Raw genomic sequence first — 15,418 nt, 5'->3', positions numbered from 1 at the left:
GAACTAAAACATAAAATAGGCATGTTTAACATTGGACTGAGAGCCAACTAAAGCATAATGCATTGGTGTTTATCGCGTGCACAGCACAATAATCTTACATTATCACGTGTTTGAAATGGATATTACATAAGGATGCTGTGTGAAAGATTGGACATCATGGTCAAGTTTTTCCTCTTCCGGCACTTTAGTTTAGACAGTAAAAAGAATTAGCAGTTACATACTGCTCAGAGTGACTTCTCTAAGGAGATGGTTGTTTAAACAATTGGGAGAAAGTAACTTTCGTGCTTTTTCTATCCAGTTTCATAGAATTGCAAGCCAAATGCAGTGTGCATGTTCTTCTAGAGATTCAGTTCTTTTTTTTGAACATATAACTTTTTAAAGCTCATACAAGTTTAGTTGCTAATTGCAAAGCAAAACGTATAATGCACAAAAAGTATATACCAGTATACTTGTAACTGATACACTGAAAATAACTGAGCCTTTTGGTTTACAATGGTGAATTACAAGTGAACAGTGGCTTATAAATTGCAGTTTTATGAAGTCATCCCACCAACTTAGTAGCTGCAGTCCAAGTATTTCCAGTTCTGTTCACTCTGACCTGATTACCAGAATGGACTCTTTTTTTTTTTTTTTTTTTTTTTTGGCATGCTAAGCTGTAATTTACTTTTACCAGTGTTAGAAAACACAGTATGAAGACTGTCAGTTTAGATTGTGGTCACTCTCAGCTGTGATGTCATAGCTGAGTAACTGCAAGGTATAAGATGCCAATATATCCCTCAGAAAATCTATGATTTCTTATGACTGCTTTAGTTTTGTTGCTATTATTAATCAGCATGTTTGGGGGCTAAAACCAAAATAGACCATCTTTAGTTGAGAAATCCTCACAAGTGCCTTTCACAAATTATGACTGTTATCCCTCAATAGTTTTATACAAACAATGCCATACTTATTAGAGAGTCTGGTTGGGTGATTTGCTGTTAACACAGTAAGGCTGCCACAGTTAGCTTCCTTTTTCTTTACAAGCAGTCAGCATTGGTTTTCTTTTTCTCTGACCATAGTCTTAAGCTAACAAGCTGTTTTTAGCCACGCCTGCATCCTGTTCCCTCACATGTTAAGTAATAGATAATTTGGTTAGCACACAACTTTTTTCTTTGTGTTTCTTTTCCTTTTTTTTCTCGTACCAAAATGCCTAAATATCTGAATAAGCGGTATTAACATGCTAATTAGTATACTAACATTCTAAATAGATGTTATCAAAGAAACAGTCTTGGTAAGCATATTGTGGACACTTATTTGAGCAGCTACTTTGAAGAATGTATATATTAACTTAAATTTCAGTGATCAATGGGATGTAAAAACGAAATCTGATAAAATCTGGTTATAAAGTTTGCTCACTTTATCTAAAAACAGACCAATCTGGGAGTGATGCTTCTAACCAACATCGTGTCTTTGATATGGACCTCATGTCTTTTATAGAGAGGCAATTTCAGTTGAAATAATAAAAGAAGTTTGATTTTTTTCACATAACAATTACTGTGAAAAACACCACAATCACACAGGGCCACAAACTGGTCTGCAACCCCCTTGCAACTACATGTAGTTAGAGAAGAATGTGTATTCCGATTGCTAATTGGTTGGGGAACTGATTCCAACAGTTGCAGTTTGCACCCTCTTTGTGCCCACTTGCCAGTCACTTGGGGAATACACATTTTTCCCCAGCAACCAGAGGTCACCAATTGGTCTCTGAGCTTATATGACTGATACCTCAGAAGGTAAAAGTCTGCTTTGCATTAAATATATATTGTTTATCCACCACTGACAGAGCAACATGATGATCTGGAAATCCGCTGCAACCTCAAGCACCTCCAGAGGGACACATCTGGCTTTTAGCTGTTAATTCTTCCTCTGTTGGTCACCACCTTGCTTTTGTCTGTCTCCTTTTTTTTTGTATAACATAACATAATATACATATGGTTTATAAGAGCTTTCTTTCTGCTGAAAACAGCTGCCTCCTGTAGCTGAAAATGACGTATGAGAGCGATGACTGAACCAAAATAGTACAGCTGTCATGATCCTGGGTCCTTTTGACCCAGCGTTTTGTGTTTTCTATTATTGTGATTTTGGTTCTGTCCTTCCTCTGTGTAGTGTTTATTCAGTTCTGCCCATGTGTTCCTGTGTTTAGTCCGCGTTTCTTAGTCTGTGTCCTTGCTTGTGTAGTTCCTGTTTTATTGTGAAGGTCTGTGTCTGACGTCAGTGTGTTCAGTTTACTTTTCCCTGTCTCGTCAGGTCGGATTACTCCCAGCTGTGCCCTCCTTTTGTGTCTCATTCCTCGTTATCCTTCTGTGTATTTAAACCTCGTGTCTGCCTCTGTTAGTTGCTGTTTCGTCTGTGTTGTTTCCCTAGATGTCCCTCGCCTCCCCATATGTGTTTCCTCGGACCTCCCTGCGTCTTCGTTTCTGGTTTGCTTTGTTAGTTTTCCCAGTTTAGGTTACCTGTTAGTGTCACTCGCCGTTTCTGTTTATTTGCCTTATTGTTAATAAATTCTTACCTGCACTTGAGCTGCTGCTGCCTGGTCCCACTAACTTCCCCACGGCTTGCACCCGCAAACCGTGACAGCACGAAACAGCCAACATGGACCCAGCAGCTTATGCACCCTTCGGAGGAGCTGAGGATGACATCATTTTCTCCGTTGAGAACCTTCTCAGCCTGTGGTTGGAACATCCCGGAGGAGCTTCGTCGCGCTGTGGAAACACGCCACAGCGGCTCTTCTCTGGTCTTCCGTGGCTGTTTGGCTCGCTCTCTCCGACCATTCAGGCCTTCCTTCAGTGCACACCTCACCTGCTCTCTGCCACTCCTGCCTCACCGCCCGACTCGCCGAATGTGATCTTGCCTGGCCCGCCGGAGCCATCGGGCGGGAGGAATGTCGATCGCGCCGCCGGGCGCGCCACCCCACAGCCGGACATCGGACTTTTAATTCGCCGGTTGCGGTGAGTGAGGACCTTTCTGTTTTCGGACTGTTTGACTGTTCATTCTGGGGCTGTCTTCTGTGTGGCAGATAATGTTGGGGACGGTTCGTTGCCTGCCCAACAGCAACTCTCTGCCCAGTTAGCTGCCTCGCAGCCACTCTCTGCCCAGTTAGCTGCCTCGCAGCCACTCTCTGCCCAGTTAGCTGCCTCGCAGCCACTCTCTGCTCAGGTTTCTGGTGTCACTCCACCGCTGCTTTCAGAATCCAGGCCCTGCAGGAGGGGCAAGCAGCGGCGTAAGAAGGATTATGTGGTGGAAGACACTGGGCTCACTCCGCTGCAATCCTTTGCTTTGTTTTTGGGACTTCCACGCTCGAGCTACACAAACTTCCCACCTCCTCGCCCCAGCCTCGCCCGCCATAGCTGCCCAGCCTCCAGTGGCTCACTTAGCTGCCCAGCCTCCAGTGGCTCACTTAGCTGCCCAGCCTCCAGTGGCTCACTTAGCTGCCCAGCCTCCAGTGGCTCACTTAGCTGCCCAGCCTCCAGTGGCTCACTTAGCTGCCCAGCCTCCAGTGGCTCACTTAGCTGCCCAGCCTCCAGTGGCTCACTTAGCTGCCCAGCCTCCAGTGGCTCACTTAGCTGCCCAGCCTCCAGTGGCTCACTTAGCTGCCCAGCCTCCAGTGGCTCACTTAGCTGCCCAGCCTCCAGTGGCTCACTTAGCTGCCCAGCCTCCAGTGGCTCACTTAGCTGCCCAGCCTCCAGTAGCCCAGCTCCCAGGGTCATCTGCTCACTCACACTCAGTTCAGTCTCCAGTGCCTCCAGTGTCCCCCGTAGTTCAGTCTCCAGTGCCTCCTTTGCCACCTGTAGTTCAGCCTCCAGTGCCCCCAGCGTCACCTGTAGTTCAGCCTCCAGTGCCTCCAGCGCCACCTGTAGTTCAGCCTCCAGAGCCCCAGCGCCACCTGTAGTTCAGTCTCCAGTGCCCCAGCGTCACCTGTAGTTCAGTCTCCAGTGCCCCAGCGCCACCTGTAGTTCAGTCTCCAGTGCCCCCAGCGCCACCTGTAGTTCAGTCTCCAGTGCCCCCAGCGTCACCTGTAGTTCAGTTTCCCGTGCCCCCAGCGCCACCTGTAGTTCAGTTTCCCGTGCCCCCAGCGTCACCTGTAGTTCAGTCTCCCGTGCCCCCAGCGTCACCTGTAGTTCAGTCTCCAGTGCCCCCAGCGTCACCTGTAGTTCAGTCTCCAGTGCTCTCAGCTTCACCCTCAGTCCAGGCCCCAGTGCCGCCTGTAGTCCAGGCCCCAGTGCCGCCTGTAGTCCAGGCCCCAGTGCCAGGCCCCCTGTAGTCCAGGCCCCAGTGCCGCCTGTAGTCCAGGCCCCAGTGCCGCCTGTAGTCCAGGCCCCAGTGCCGCCTGTAGTCCAGGCCCCAGTGCCGCCTGTAGTCCAGGCCCCAGTGCCGCCTGTGCCCCCCGTAGCTCAGGCCCCTGTGCCCCCCGTAGCTCCAGTCTCACACTCTCGCTTTAGGCAGGGAGAAGGTCTTAGTTCCACCCAGGAGATTCTTGCTCTTTAGCTGCTTCAGGCGGTTATGCACCCAGGGCTTCCCAGAAGCTAGGTTTCACCCCCAGCTATTACTGGACCCCTGAAGATTAAGCAGCCCTCAGAGAACTCCTCCATGTTAGTGTTGCCTGGGCAAAGCCAGTGCTCCATGCAGTGCCAGCTGCCTTTATGTCGGCTAGTGGACTCTTTGCCTCGTGTCTCCGCTGGAGGGTCCGAAGGACCGCCCGCCATCGCCTCGTGTCTCCGCTGGAGGGTCCGAGGGACCGCCCGACCTTCGCCTCTAGTCTCCGCTGGAGGGTCCGAGGGACCGCCCGCCTCGCCTCTAGTCTCCGCTGGAGGGTCCGAGGGACCGCCCGCCTCGTCTCTAGTCTCCGCTGGAGGGTCCGAGGGACCGCCCGCCTTCGCCTCGTGTCTCCGCTGGAGGGTCCGAGGGACCGCTCCGCCTCGCCTCTAGTCTCCGCTGGAGGGTCCGAGGGACCGCCCGCCTCGCCTCGTGTCTCCGCTGGAGGGTCCGAGGGACCGCCCGCCTCGTCTCTAGTCTCCGCTGGAGGGTCCGAGGGACCGCCCGCCTTCGTCATCAGTCTTCCTGGAGGATCCAAGGGACCGCCCAGCCTGCAGCGCCCGGCTTCCACGCCGCCTGCTGCAGCGCCTGCCCCTCGGCTTCCACGCCGCCAGCTGCAGCGCCTGCCCCGGCTTCCACGCCGCCAGCTGCAGCGCCTGCGTCCTCGCTTCCACGCCGCCAGCTGCAGCGCCTCCCCTCCGGCTTCCACGCCGTCTCCGCTTCCACGCCGCCGCCAGCTGCAGCGCCTGCTCTCGCTTCCGGCGCCGCCGCCAGCTGCAGCGCCTGCTCTCGCTTCACGCCGCCGCCAGCTGCAGCGCCCTGCTCGGCTTCCACGCCGCCGCCAGCTGCAGCCTCTGCGCCCACGCCAGCTGCAGCGCCTGCCTCCGCTTCCACGCCGCCGCCAGCTGCAGCCTCTGCGCCCACGCCAGCTGCAGCGCCTGCGTCTCGCTTCCACGCCGCCGCCAGCTGCAGCCTCTGCGCCCACGCCAGCTGCAGCGCCTGCTCTCCGCTTCCACGCCGCCGCCAGCTGCAGCGCCTGCGTCTCCGCTTCCACGCCGCCGCCAGCTGCAGCGCCTGCTCTCCGCTTCCACGCCGCCGCCAGCTGCAGCGCCCCGCTCGCTTCCACGCCGCCGCCAGCTGCAGCGCCCGTCTCTCGCTTCCACGCCGCCGCCAGCTGCAGCGCCTGTCTCCGGCTTCCACGCCGCCGCCAGCTGCAGCGCCCCGTCTCCGCTTCCACGCCGCCGCCAGCTGCAGCTTCACCATCCACGCCAGCGGCAGCCTCACCATCTACGCCGCCAGCTGCAGCGCGCCGTCTCCGGCTTCCTCGCCGTCACCTGCGGCCTCATCGCCTCCGGCTTCCTCGCCACCTGCGGCCTCATCTGCCTCGCCTGGTCCAGCCTCCGAGTCTTCAGCGCCGCCTGGTCCAGCCTCCGAGTCTTCAGCGCCGCCTGGTCCAGCCTCCGAGTCTTCAGCGCCGCCTGGTCCAGCCTCCGAGTCTTCAGCGCCGCCTGGTCCAGCCTCCGAGTCTTCAGCGCCGCCTGGTCCAGCCTCCGAGTCTTCAGCGCCGCCTGGTCCAGCCTCCGAGTCTTCAGCGCCGCCTGGTCCAGCCTCCGAGTCTTCAGCGCCGCCTGGTCCAGCCTCCGAGTCTTCAGCGCCGCCTGGTCCAGCCTCCGAGTCTTCAGCGCCGCCTGGTCCAGCCTCCGAGTCTTCAGCGCCGCCTGGTCCAGCCTCCGAGTCTTCAGCGTCGCCTGGTCCAGCCTCCGAGTCTTCAGCGCCGCCTGGTCCAGCCTCCGAGTCTTCAGCGCCGCCTGGTCCAGCCTCCGAGTCTTCAGCGCCGCCTGGTCCAGCCTCCGAGTCTTCAGCGCCGCCTGGTCCAGCCTCCGAGTCTTCAGCGCCGCCTGGTCCAGCCTCCGAGTCTTCAGCGCCGCCTGGTCCAGCCTCCGAGTCTTCAGCGCCGCCTGGTCCAGCCTCCGAGTCTTCAGCGCCGCCTGGTCCAGCCTCCGAGTCTTCAGCGTCGCCTGGTCCAGCCTCCGAGTCTTCAGCGCCGCCTGGTCCAGCCTCCGAGTCTTCAGCGCCGCCTGGTCCAGCCTCCGAGTCTTCAGCGCCGCCTGGTCCTACCCTGTCGGGGTCTGCAGCTGACTGGCCACTTTCCAGGCCACTGGCCAGGCGACATCGCCGCCGTGGGCGGCCCCGGACCGCCCGCCTGAGTCGCCGCCATTGCCTCCCTCACGGCCGCCCCTGAACTGTGCCCGCGTCGGCGCCGCTGCCGCCCTCACGGCCGGCCCCTGAACTGTCCGGGCTCCTGGGTTGTCGCCCCCGGGCCGCCCCTGACCTGGGTCCACATCGCCACCGTGGCCTTCCGCACGGTCGGCCCCGAACTGTTGGGACTTTGTGCGGTCGGCCCCTGGCCGCCCCTGAACTCTTCTGTTTTGGACTCTGTTTTTGGGGCTCCAGTGTGCGTTTTTGTTGTTGTTTTTGGTGGTGGCTCGTGTTGTGGTTTTTGTCCCTCTTGTGCACTGGTTTTGTTTTGCCCCGAGCCCTCCGTCCTGGGCCCCCACCGCCCGCCCTGGTCGGGTTTTCTGTTTTGCTGGCTGTTTTGTTTTTCTTGTTGGGCTGTCTGGGGCCAGCCTTTGAGGGGGTACTGTCATGATCCTGGGTCCTTTTGACCCAGCGTTTTGTGTTTTCTATTATTGTGATTTTGGTTCTGTCCTTCCTCTGTGTAGTGTTTATTCAGTTCTGCCCATGTGTTCCTGTGTTTAGTCCGCGTTTCTTAGTCTGTGTCCTTGCTTGTGTAGTTCCTGTTTTATTGTGAAGGTCTGTGTCTGACGTCAGTGTGTTCAGTTTACTTTTCCCCTGTCTCGTCAGGTCGGATTACTCCCAGCTGTGCCCTCCTTTTGTGTCTCATTCCCTCGTTATCCTTCTGTGTATTTAAACCTCGTGTCTGCCTCTGTTAGTTGCTGTTTCGTCTGTGTTGTTTCCCCTAGATGTCCCTGCGTCTCCCCATATGTGTTTCCTCGGACCTCCCTGCGTCTTCGTTTCTGGTTTGCTTTGTTAGTTTTCCCAGTTTAGGTTACCTGTTAGTGTCACTCGCCGTTTCTGTTTATTTGCCTTATTGTTAATAAATTCTTACCTGCACTTGAGCTGCTGCTGCCTGGTCCTAATTAACTTCCCCACGGCTTGCACCCGCAAACCGTGACAACAGCTAAACAATGAGCTCAGAGTTACTATAAATCTTAGTAAAGCAGAGCAGAGTCGTAGGTTCAGTTGATAACACATCACTATGAAAGTCTAATTAAACATCGTTTTCACATTTTAATTTTATAATTTCTGTAATTTGCTGTCTAAACTTCTCCAAATCCTTCGTATTTTGGGGGAAAATAAATAAAAACCATATGTACTACAACATTTGAATCCTCATGAGACATGCTTACCAATGAAACATATCATTGTTTTTATGGAATTTTTGCGCTCTTACCATACTAGCACGTACTAGAGCACAAAAGAAGCAACTTGTTTAATAGGTGTGTCTTTGTTTGTGTCCATGACAGCGTGACTTATTAGACTCTCGTTGCACATACACGTTAGAAGTAAAAATAGTTGGCGGATGCTTTTGCACACACCCCCCTCTCGCACATGTTAGAAAAGGCTTGTGGTTACATAACGGAGCGAGCGGCCAGGCCCGTATCAGTAGGAGCAGGGACGGGCGGGGGGTGAGGAAACAGAGCGATGTCAGGGGTGGTTTAGGGTCACGGCCGGCTCAAGGGTTTTTCCCACAGCAAAGACCGGCCGCTCTGTTTTACCCCGGGTCCTCGGGGATCCCTGGCATGTTAGGGCCTAACCCCAAAGGGGGAGGAACTGAGAACAAGCATACACACTCCAACCTTAACCCCAACCTTGGATGCACACAGGCCCTGCCTCCTCAGCAATGTGTTTACATTTCTGGGACGTGGCTATGTGAACGCTGCAGATGAAGGAGCATGGAGCATGAGAGAGGCACAGCTGTGTGTCTGTGTGTGTGCTGTTGTTGATGAAGTAGGAGAGCTTGGCTATAAGTCTGTATTACCGTTTTTAACTTTCAGCGGTGCCATGTTGTTGTTTGTTGTATTTCGATTCTGTGCAATTCTCCTATGAACAAAAAATAAAAAATTACAGAAGTTGGAATCAGTTTTTTTTGCTTATGTTTTTGTATGCAAAAAGGCCTCCTATTGATAAGATACTGATTGGGGAGTTACTGGCCTTTAATGTGCTGCTATCCTATGTAGAATGGGTGATTTTTATTGAAAACATAGGGAAGCAACATCAGAAGATGCACCACTGGAGCACAATTGCCTTTTTTAGGCAGCACCTACACTGGGAAATGACACAAGGCTCTTGTCAAACAACTGTGCTTTTACTTTGAAGGGAAACAAGCTTGATCATAACTTGCATTAGCACCTGGAAGTAGGTGGAAACGCTGACTGTAAATGTACATTTATTTAGAAATATGTGTATAAATGCAGATTTAACACATTTTCGTAACTGTACAACAGCATCAGGTGAGCCACCATTGTTGTGTCCAGATCTGCAGTTTGTGCTTATCGCCACTAGAAGGCACTGTTGCACATGACACTTTACAGGTGTTTGGTGTCATATCAGAAAGTCTGTGTCATTCATAGTGCTGAAGCCTTTATGACATTGGAGGAGAGCAATTTAATATATTCAGTTTTTATTAACTTTTCAAACTGAGACTGATATATCCTGATGGTGCCAACACCTGGTTTCCAACGGCTGAATTTATTTTCAAATTGAATGTAATTTGAGACCATAAGTGGCCACTCTAAAGCATCAAGCAATCATGGTGTAGTATTTTATTTTATCTGTTCTAGATAGCATACATCAATCTTACTAATGAGTTTTTTTTGGTTGCTTTGGAATGCATTTCCTCCTCTGCAAATTAGGTCCTTTGACGGTACGTTTTAGTGTAATGTGGATAGTTTCAGATCATGCATTTAACGTTTCATCTCGCTGCCAAGGAATGCTGCTGCATAGCTTCTCATCAAAGTAAAATGACTTTTTGTATCATTCAGCAGCTTAGCTGAAACACAGGCACATCTAAGGCCGCTAAGCTCTGTGTGGGATGAAGTCCAAAATGCAGTGTAAACACAGGGAGCAGCGCGGGTGCGTAGCTGTGGTGCAGCCAATGCATGTGGTGTGAGTTCTTCAAGGTTTCCAAAGAAAGCAAGTGTCCTGAACAAGCTGTCCAGTCAGAGAGAAAGGAAAGGATGAGGGGCACTCCCTGAGCCTGACTCATACATATATACATATATATAGACACAAGGATTAACTCTGTGAGATCAGAGGCATTGTGTCATTACAGTGTAATTATTTCTATGTATATTTATTAATAATATATTTCAGTTTATTCGATGCTCAGTCTGCTGACTGAATGTAAACACTGAAGCCGTCCAACGCTCACAGTGCTGTCTGTTTCCTTTCAGAGGCCAAAACGCCGTCCCTCTCTCGTTGTGTCTCACACCCACACTCACACACCCAAAGTGGTGATCTTAACCACTCTTCTGTCCACACTAAGCCGCCTGGGCTGGGCTAAATGGGCTGTGTCTCAAGCTCTAAAGATGCATAGCTGTATATTTAGCCCTGGGTCATTTCCCCAACAGGCTCTCGCTCACTGTCTACGTTCTTCCCTGCCGCGTATGGGAGGAAACTCCCAGCGTGCTCGCTACCTCTGCTTTCCTTAAAGCAGCGGGCTATAATTTGGTAAATTGGTCAAAGGAGCCACTGTGTTCATGTGAAAAAGAGCACATGGCACAGTGGCGGTGGTCCAGATAGAGCTCTGGGTGACGGTCTGCTGCGCTCAGAGGAGACAGACACGTGGCTGAGTCGATGGTCTCTCATCATCTGTGTGTTTTCGCGTGACACTTTTTACAAGGACAGACGAACAGGAGTAACTCATTTAAAAGACTCCTTCACTCAGAATTTGTTAGTGAATAAGCCGAGTATTGTGCTCTGGAAGTGATTTGTGACGTCAAATGGCATTAACGTTTGATGACAAAAACATGATGCTAACTTCTACTTGAGCCAAAACATCAGCAGCCATTTTTTCACATATGAAAAGAGAAGTCGGTGTGTCAGTTAAATTTGTGTTCTTCCTGCTAGCCAGCAGGGGGCGACTCTAGCTGTACAGAAATGTATGAAAAAAAACTCAGTTGATTCACCACCTTATTAAAGACTTTACTGATGAGTTTATGATTTCAATCATTATTTTCAAGTCTTCTAACATAGAAGATGATATTCATTTTGTAAATTATAGCCAACCATGTGGTTATGTCTCAGTAGCTACATCCATCTTCTATATACAGTCTGTGCTGTAAACATTGCAGAGAACAGAATGAATGATTTTCTGCCTTAACTCTGGCCCAATGTTTCCATTCAGTCCTCCTCTGCACTGAGATTCATTTCGGGTATAATAACTTTTACTTATACCACCAAAACAAAGCCATTACGAGCCATGAGGCAGTGAGCCTCCACCACAGTTGATCTGATATTAAATGGGAAGATCAGATGATTCAGAAACAGAATATATGTAATTATATAACATTAGAAAGCATTTTCTTATGATTCCTTTAATTTGGCTCTGCCCATCTGTGCTGCATCAAACCTTTCTTTCTCTAACTATTTAAAGCAACACAGATTTGAAACTAAATTAGATCACTTCTCCAACATGTAGTTAGTGGCCGCAGATTTTATAACAATGTTTCTTTTCCCATAGCAGCTACCGTTGCTCCGCAATGTGAGTAAAGCAGGAGGAGGAAGGGGAGGTCTGAGGTCTAAAATGACTGTTGTAATATACAAACACCTGACTTACTTTGAGCCTACAGCCTGTCTTTCATTTTGGTTGTGATGCTTGATAGAAACCATCTGGACCACAAGAACAGTGTCAGTATAAAAGGACCTTGGATGAAACAGCGGTTTAATCACGCCGAGCTTTCTACTTTTTTGTCAGCTTCTTGGCATTCTGGCAAAATCTGCCAAATCTTTGGTTTAGTGTTATAGGTGATGCACAAGTGTTCTAAACTAATATGGGCAATTCAGTGTAATGTGATGAGCAGAAAAGTGACACAGGTTGTTCAGTTTGGAGACATGTAGATCAATGAATGTTGACAGAATGCAGCTGTTAGCAGCTCTGGAACTAATCTTTATCATTATTATTAACCAAAAACACTCGGAAACCTCCCAGATATCCTCAACTCTGAAACCAGGCATACTGAACTTGTTTTCCTTTTAAGCCAAAGCTGTAATATTTTGTAGATCTGTGGGAGATCAACAGCCTGCATTTAGCTCCTCTCATGAGCCTCAGCTGACTTCGTTCACGATGATGACATAGCTCTGAGCAAGAGATGCACGGAGGAGGCACAAAACCTGAATATCTATAATGAAAAATGATTTCAAGTTCAAAGGCTCAATCTCAGACTAATAGTTGTATGGAAACAGCACATGCTTAACTAATGTGAGGCACGATTAGAAGGGCACACTAACATACTTGTGAGGTTTGTGTTTACGCTGGCCTCGCAGGTGCTGCAAAGCTCTTGGCCACAGAGGAGTGTTTGTTTTGCTCTCGTCTTTATTCTTGCATCTGTTGTAATTATGTTTAATCACGATTATGTTTGAAGAGTATTTTGCAGTCTGCTCTGCGGTTGTGTGCTGTTAGGCCACAGCACATTCATTCGGTGTGCACAGGGAGGCCAGCTAAGAGTTAAAATTCTGCAAGTTTGCACCCCTGTCACATGGACCAATGTGATTCTGGACCAAAATGAGAAACACAACTGTCTCGCTATAAAGTAGATTCAGGATTCTGGTATGCATTACTATCCTCCACAGCTTCTTGCTTTAATCTCATCATTATGAGATCCTAAAGTTTTAAACTGTAGCTTCAAATAAATAAAATTATTACATCTGCTTTGTTCTTGATTTACAAAAGAAACGATACGAACACGTCTCGAATGGGAGCTTCAGATCAACTTGTTGCTTGGCTTGATTCAGCGGAGGCTCCCGCTGACAGACATGTGGCAGAATGACACAGCGTGATGCACTAAAGCTGCAGCCTTAACAGCTTGCTATGTCATCATAAGGACTTATTGCAAATAAAACTAGTATAGTGCCAAATCTCAACAACAGTCACCTCAAAGCATTTCACAGCATTGTAAAGTAAAGGCCCTACAGTAATATAGAGAAAAAACCCCAACAACCAGACCCCAACAAGATGAGTCCTGGACTGGGAGCTGGTTCCACAGAACACGGGCTTGAAAGCTTAATGTTTTGCCCGTTTCCTCATTCTGCTTTTAAATACCCAGGAACCACAGGCAAACATCCAGTCTTAAAGAAGATAGTGATTGGCCTTTCCTTCACTGTGAATGCGTACACAGTCCTGGGCTTGAAGACTTGACCTCTTGATCTTGAATCTGAAATTCCGAGCTGGGACAGATGATTTAGGTTCAATTTAAAGCATTTAATCGTTTGGGTCTTGGAGTTTCTGAAAGCTTGGTCTGTTTCTTGTTTCAGAATTGTGACATTTATTGTGCACAGCCTGCAAGAATTGCCCTGATTTAAGAAAAAAAAAATGGTAATGCCTGTATCAAAGCCCCCCTTCAAATGCTTCCTTTGAAGATTACTGACACAAACTGCAAACACTTCCTCTGTCAGCTGTTTTGCTGATACAAAACTTCCCCGGCTTTCTCGTGCTCTCTGAATTATTTGCATCTCTAAGCGACGACGTGCACATGGATGCAAAACAGCCATCTGGCTGCAATCTTGCAAAGCGGAAATGCACATGTTAGAATATATCATTGTGAGAATTGTTTGTGTCTCTGTGTGTTTTTCTGGGTTTACACACAATGGCCTCTATTTGTGTGAAAATGCCTGCGGCTGCAAATTTTGGCCTTGCAGTGAAATCCACAGTCTGCATTTAGAACCTCAAACATTAGCCTGCTGTTTCCTTGTCCTTCATTCTTAGAAGCAACATCTGTCTGCATGTACAACAGAGAGAAATGTAGTCACGACGCTGATAATTTCATCCACTTTTCTGCTAAACTTTCAGTCATAAATGCTGCAGTTTGGAGCAGACTCCAGTGACTGTAGGTCTCTCGTGCTCTCCCTGCTTGGCGGTTTAGTCTGAGTGTTTGGAGTCTGTATTCTGGGGCCTGCACACTCAGACTGTAATTAACAGTTTACATTTGCTGTTTATGTTCCACTGAAAGTTTCTACAGAAGCAGATCGTCCTGTGTGTCGCAGCCCAGCTCTCTGTGTGGGACTCTGCAGTGATCACTACCAAGCAGGATTAAAGAATGAAGCGCTGCATCTCGAATCTGATTTGAGATGCAATCAGATGTTTTCTCATCAGTGTATCTGAAAGATGACGTGTTGTTACTTTACTATGCTTTTTGCATTGTCGTCAAATTCCCAAGCCAACAGTGATCCACTACCTGGCACTAATGAACTGTGTGTAACCACAGCCCCACGTTCGTTTCTTTGTGTCTTGGCTACGTTGTTGGTCAGCAGTGATAAAGACCACCTCAGTGAGCCACACTGCTGAACTTTGACGCACATTTGATATCTTCTGTGATGAAGAATCAATTCACAAAAATAGATTTTTTTGTAGAGATGCCCAGCTGTGTCAGCATGCTCTTCATGTCTGTTTGGTCTTTGTCCAGCTAAAGGTTCTAAAATTGTCATGAACAGCTGAACAACTTCCTTATATTTATAGGAAAGATTCTTTGTTTCCCAGGAAATAAAGGGGGACAAATAGCAATAATAACAAAATAAAAAGTAAAAATATATTATGTTATCCACATAATGGCATGACACAACTTAACCTCCTTCCAAGGTGCATGAAGAAGACAAAGATCTGATGACGTGAAGACTCCAGCGATACTTAAAGTAATAGGGAACAGCTTTATTAGGTGACTGACGCGCTTCGGCTTTTGGCCTTCAACTTGGACCCTGATGAAGGCCACAAGCAAAAACGCGTTGGTCACCTAATAAAGCTGTTTCCTATTTTAAACTTTGGGCCAGAATTTCACAATTTTATTTTTTACAATAGTTACATGACAAAATATAATTTCAGTAAAACTAAAGGCAGACTTTAATATTACAGAACTTCAGTGTCTTCGGTGTGATGAAGAGAATCTATACCTGTGCACGAGGCAGGCTAAGATGTTCACAAAGCCCACAGAGATGGACTTTTGGTCTTTTTATTGTAATTCACTGAGAATTAGTCGTATCTTTCTTCATTCTTGACTTTTAATGGCATTTACAGAGAGGAGATTGCTTTTTGTTCTCTGGTATCAGCTCTGTTACCAAAAACACGACTAATATGTGGGTGTTTTTTTTTTTTTTTTAGGTTATTTCCATAGTTTTGAGAATTTAAAAAAGATAATTTTCCATACTTAGAGTGAAGAGAAAGAGGATATTTAGGTAGTCAGAGATGCAGAATTATATGCAGCAAATGGTACAGCCAGTATTACAAGTTTGGATCTTCCTCCTATTTACCATAATGCTGTCCAAAGTCCGAACAGGCTCTTGATCTCCTGAATATTTGGTGAAAAAATGAGCAAACCCAACTTTCAGTGCAGAGTATTGAAACTTTGGAGTCTTCTTTTTTTAACTTGTGTTTTAACTTTCAGGTAATAAACATCTCTGCATAAAAATCCACAGCAGCGTGGATCTCCAAATGCTATGACTCATTTTAGGCTTCATTTAGTTCCATGTGCATGTGTGTGTGTTAGGCTGAGGTTAGTGGAGCCCACACAAACTCATGACGTCACAGATTGCTCTGTTGTTTTCTTCTGCTCTC

The 15,418-nt window shown here is 48.4% G+C and overlaps 1 protein-coding gene across 12 annotated transcripts in view; it reads left to right on the top strand.

Moving 5' to 3' along the window:
* The window catches only part of tns1b (tensin 1b), a 190,921-nt gene that overhangs the window by 113,575 nt on the left and 61,928 nt on the right, over window positions 1–15,418 (top strand). The gene's annotated exons all lie outside the window — the stretch shown is intronic.

The sequence above is a fragment of the Oreochromis aureus genome, linkage group 16 (assembly GCF_013358895.1).
Source record: "Oreochromis aureus strain Israel breed Guangdong linkage group 16, ZZ_aureus, whole genome shotgun sequence".
Classification (NCBI taxonomy): domain Eukaryota; kingdom Metazoa; phylum Chordata; class Actinopteri; order Cichliformes; family Cichlidae; genus Oreochromis; species Oreochromis aureus.
This window is presented reverse-complemented; position numbering and strand designations above follow the sequence as displayed.